Source organism: Alosa pseudoharengus, unplaced genomic scaffold, assembly GCF_046254945.1.
Source record: "Alosa pseudoharengus isolate Yale_2024_CS ecotype anadromous, Long Island Sound unplaced genomic scaffold, YU_APseudo_1.1 YU_APseudo_1.1_scf_13, whole genome shotgun sequence".
Classification (NCBI taxonomy): domain Eukaryota; kingdom Metazoa; phylum Chordata; class Actinopteri; order Clupeiformes; family Clupeidae; genus Alosa; species Alosa pseudoharengus.
The window spans coordinates 13658700-13664699 of record NW_027468598.1 but is presented as its reverse complement, the minus strand read 5'-3'; positions in this window follow the sequence as shown (position 1 = coordinate 13664699).

Sequence of the window (6000 nt, the reverse complement as noted above, 5' to 3'; positions counted from 1 at the left end):
AATAACTCCAATCTTTGTTATGTTCCCTCCATCCTTTCATTATTTTCAAAAAACGTTTTATATCCATGATGGCCTTGAAGTCTTTAGTTAGTGAATTAGCTTAAATCAGCTTTTATGTGCTGTTAACCAGCAACCATAGATAGTACAAGAAAGCAGCAAGTATGGCTACAATTTCTGTAGTTGCTGCATCCATTCATTGTTATTTTCTCTCCTGCTCAAACAAATGTTGTGCGTGCATTAAGTTGATGATAACCTGTTTACAAACTCTACTTAACAGAAAATATTGTAAATAGCCTACTGTCATGCAGTTAATGGGATACTGTGCAGAGTTGAAAGTTAGGTCAACTTGGAAACTGTTTCTCGTTGTTAAGTTGCCTAGGGTAAGGAGTCCTTGCTTGGCCGCCTGTTCTGCGCAACGCACACTTCGCTCCTCTCATCTATACATCGTAGTTCCAATTTCTGTAAACCATACATAATTTCAAAGAAAAATATTACCACTCGAGGGAAATCAGTGTGGTGTCCATTAAGATGTGAAAAATAGGCATAAATCTAGCACATTTTCACGAATCACGGATGTGTTGATGACATAAATTAGGAAATATTAGAGGACTTAAGGAGACATGATGTTGAATTGCATGCCGATGCCATTTAACCCAAATGCCCCAGCGACAGCACGGGAGAGTATGTTAGATTACATTGTACATTGCAAAAATATCACCATGCATTCATAACCTCGTGATTCAGTGAGTGATCCCAAAACATCGGAAAGTATGTCTTTGTGACAATTCTGCATTACATTTTGTCAAGAGGAAAAATCAATAGCTAACTGTTCCCAACTGAACAGTGATTATAGCGCTGTGAACGCTAGTGTTAATTTTGTCACCTATTTTTAATTTAGTCTTAGTCTTAGTCTTGTGACGAAATGTCCTTTTTAGTCTTTGTCATATTTAGTCATTCAAATATCATTTTTGTTAGTCAAGTTTTAGAACAATAATGCATCTTAAGATAGTCTTTGTATCAGAACATTATTCCCGTCTCGTCATCATCTCGTCTTAGTCATGAAAAAAAAGGTCGTTGACGAACATATTTCCTCTCGTCTCGTCTGACGAAATTAACACTGGCTGCACCTGGCAAATACGCCACCATAATAGCAATCAGCTATGGAACAAGCGTGCCTGTTGTTAAAGGGAATGTGAGATGACGCTCTGATTGGTTTATTGCACATTACACCCAAACCACACCCATGATTAATGTAGCTACTTCAGACCATGGAGGTATTATATATAACTGGAGAGAGTGACTAAGTCCCGCCCCCATTCATTTCAATGGCCCATGCTAGGCTAGCTACTTCAGCCAAAAAAGCATGAAATTGACCGCAGCTATCTTTACGAAAATGGCGTTTCATGGGTGTTCGTTTCTGGCACCAGCTACAATTAGCCTATTAGATTCCACGTTACAGACGAAGACAACGTAAGGTACAACGGTATGTCGTTGATGAAGATTGGCCATTCCCTCAGAGGAAAAGAAGTTGTTCGGGAACGCGCTTCACCTCGTTATAAGCGCAAATTCATTTAATTGGTTGGGAACATTTTGGGAATGGTGGTAAAGTTTGCCCTGTCTCTGAAGTCCTAGGTTATTTAATGTGATGTTCATATGTGATAATAAACTATGCGAATCAATATTGTGTCACTTTAGGCTTCACAAATAATGATCCCTAAATACTATATTTGGACAGGTTGTAGGCATGAGCTGTCATCTACCAATCAGCATGTAAAAACTGGTGCCGGAAGTTGCAACCATGTAATGCCATGTTTTCAAAAATGTCGGCAGCCAAATGCCATGCTAAGTGGCTGAAGCTAACCCTTCAAATCCTGACCCCCTGCTTCAGACCACCCCATTTTAGATTTGCGTCGGGCAGTCAATTATCCCGCCGGTAAAATAGCATCAGCGCCCAAGATCCGCCCACAGTCACTTGCGTTTTGCGCAAAGACACTTCCGTTTCAGACCATTAAAATAGAGCCCTATGTATTTTTATCATTACATTTTCTTATTGTTATTCCACTGTTTGTGTTCTGCACACAGTGTCTTCATAAACAAGATGAAATCCATCCAACCAGTCCATTGGTTTAATAAAGTTTAATATAATTTGAATGCAATAAATAATATATAAAATAACATATTTTCATATCAGTATGTGTTTATGGTTCAACACAACAATTTTCCTACATGTGCAAGTAGTTACCAGAGTGGTTTTGAGTGTGGTGCTCAGACGTGTGGGGTGGGCTGCTGCTGATGAGGTAAGGGTGTGTGCAAAGGTGAGGGAGGGGGATACATAGGTGGTGGCAGATAAGAGCTTGTGACTGCCTGATCACACTCTTGGGCCTCATAAATGGCATTCATTAGTTTTCTTTTCAGTTGTGTTTTCATCATTGGATTTTTTTAATGAGCTTCAGTTCTTCTGCCACCTGTTTGCCAAACATGTCATCGCTGTCTAAGGCAGGCTTCTGAATAGCAGCAGACATCTCTCTTAACAATTAATTTTTTTGTTTTTCAATTTGATCAAGGGGGGCAATTCTGCGTTTTTTGGGTTGGGTTGGTTGGAGTTGGAGAGAGTGGTGCGGTCATGCTCTGCTGTCATGTTGCTAGCTGGCAGGCTCCCTGCAGTGTCCTCATACATCTCATCTTCAGTGTCACTGAGGGTGTCTTCTATGTTTTCATAGCCCATTGTATTTCTCACTGACTGAGGAAGCTAAAACAGTTTATATGTGTAGAATTAATAGACACCCCAACAGCCAATCAGAAAAGAGTATTTCTTATCTCCGTGTGATAAGTTTGGTTAAACAGTAGGCTACTGAAATAATTTGTCTTTATTGACATTTAGACTAACTACAGTAGGCCTATATGATTACAGGTTTGGCTAAAAACACTCACGCTAGTCCTTGCAGGAAGCGATTACATCAACGTTTTTGGTATATCCAGTTTTAAATATTTTTTTTCCCGAAGTGTTTACAACTTAGTGTTAACTAATAATTGTTGCAAACTGGACTACGAACAAAATATTAGTGCATTCCTGGATCTACATCCTTATGCATGCTTCCTGCCAGGACTTTTACGGGCTTTTCCCAAATCACGGAAGAAACGTTGACGCAGCGATATAGTAGCAGATAATCAGGCAAGTCTTATTTAAATAAACTCCTGGTGCACTTACAAACTTTCTAATGCCTCGTTATTGGACTAAAGGTCATAGTTGTACTACTGCAGAAGTTTCGTACCATTCAGGGCATTATTAGTGGGGTAATTTACGAGATAAAAGTTGGTTCCATCACGACTACAGAACGTCATTAGTTTCTGACAGCGCTACTCGACCAAGGGAAAAAAGGTTCTGGGAGGGTGTTTGGCTCGGGGTCATGGTGCAAAGGACCCTAGGGTGAAATTACTCCGAACCATCGCTTTAACTGTTAACCGCTTTCACACACACACAATATAAAATACACGATGGTAAATATAACATTCAACACCAAAACACTATTATTTACACGATTACTCCTGAAATATTTGCTATTAACTGCACATTCACTATATAAAAATCCCTGTTTGGAGGAAAAGGTTCGTATGCTGTCGTCGGTTGGAAGTTCTAATGGCAAAATGATAAATCGGGCCGGGTTTGCCTATATTATTCAGTGAGGCGCGGTGGTTTATGGGATGAGTAGTTCCTTCGCTCGGAATTGAAAATATGTACAGTTTTGGACTTTCTCTTCGTTTTTTCACTCGAAATGATATGTTGTATGCTTATGAGTTACGCCGTAGCTGATTATCCTAAGACATGCTTTAAAACTCTTTAGATACGGATTTTTCCAAAACGTCAATGGGAGAAATTAATGAGAAATTTACTTCCGGAAACTAAGCTCTCTCGGAGGAGGGGCGGGACTGTGATACTCTATTTGTCTCTCCTCACTCCCACTTGGTTTGAGTTTCAGCAGCTTTGAATATTGTGTCCTTAGGGACGTTGCCCGAGTCTTCACCTCATCCACTTAAATAATGATAGAAAGATGGACAGATAGAGAGACCGGCTTTATTTATCACGAAGGGCATTTACATTTTTGGTTTTGCCTATGATACAAACAGTTACAGCAGTTTTGTAACGTTAACACTAACGTTAGCTCACCTGTCACACCTAATCCAACGGCAATATCTGTCCAGCTCTTTTCCTTTGCTACCCGATTATGGTAGGTCTTGCTAGCTATATTATAGACATTCATATTGCCCCCATAATTCGACCAATTTGTCTTCCATCTCTACGGTCCATTTTACACGGGACATATTTACAGCCATTAACGTTGTTAACGGAAAAACAAAACAGCTCGCGCTGACAACCGAACCTCCAAAGGTAGCTGCTAGACTGGTTTTAGATCTATGCCGTGGCATATTCCACTATCTCGAGGGAGGTCTTAATTCCAAGAGGTCCCTTCTTTTATTTAATTTGAGGTTGTATCAGTACTACATGTACACATTTGTTATTACAGTAGGCTAAACCTATAGCATGTATGTGATTGCTGTGTGTTGCCAACTTTTTCTGTTTAGATGCTAGATGCATTGAAGGCCTAGCCTAGCCTACGTTAGCACATTTCGCCCAGTTGTCGACCTAGCAGAGCGGAAAGAAATTCCGTGCCGCTTTGATTTGTATTGGGAAAATGAGGGGGTGTAAGAAACAAGAATTTTAAATCCAGAAATAGGGGAAAACTAAGCAGTTTTGGTGGTTTATTATTAGACAGCTGTAGTGTTGATGGAGACAGAAGAAAGGGCAGAGGCCCTAAATAAGCAACTACATTTTAGAAAACAAATAGGCCTATAAAACTCACAACCCACACGCAAAATAATACCCAGACGCTTAGAAATCGCGTCGTAAATATCAAACATGTTTGATACCTCCGATTCGCAATTGGGCACTCTCAGAACCACGGACATTCTATCTTTGAATATCTCACACTACAAGAGAATCTGAGCCGACAATCAATTCCGATCAGACTGTAGGAGGGAACGCCCCCCCGATTGTCGTAAGGGGATAATCGGGCCCAAAATCGGGCAGATTATCCTGTAGTGTGAGATATCCATTAGGGTTAAAACCAAGCAAGGAGAAATGGCATTTAGCTATTATGCCACACAGCGCTAGAATCAGCTTCCAATAGATATTAGATTTTCCCCAACAATAGTGTTTTAAAAAGAAACTAAAAACTTTTTCATTCTGCATTTATTGATTAGTTTTCAGGTTAATTTTTATTTTTTTATTGATTTATCTATATTTTTATTTTACCTCCCATTCATTCAGTCTTATTTTCCCGCTTGGTCGATTTTATTATTTTATTTTATTAAATTAAATTTTGCTGACGACGAACACAGAGGGACACAGTAGTGCTCAGCTGTCGTCGTCCCCTCACGACGCTGAATTTAATACGACTTACTCATCTTCACTTTATTAGGCCTACTGCTATGAAATAACTATATAGAATCCAGGCTGCCTAGCAGCGTAAATAAAATTGCGCGCGTAAGGCAGCATGGGAAAACCCAGGCTAGCTGCTGCCAGAGCCCGTCCCTTATTAGACAATAGGCTTGTTTGAGATCGACTGAGTCTGACTTTGTCTGGCTTTCTACTTCAACGTGATCTTCAGAGGCTAGCCGGGAGGAGCTACAACAGACGGCAGCTCATCCTGGACAGACAGGCTACAGTCTGTCTGACGTGACTCGTGGGAGACATCGCAGAATTTTGTTTGCAATAAATACAGCATAACTTTCATTCTTACTCATTAAAATGAGCATGATGATGACTGACGAAATAAATTCTTATGATGTAGTTTAAATAAACCACTGTTGTCATACCTGCTTTGTAGCACATAAATTCAATATCAAGTGTTTTCCCTATATGTGTGTATCTATTTAACCAACAGCAGAACATAACAGAATATCTAAACGTTTTCAGTAGGGTAGCCTACCATTGTTGCAGAA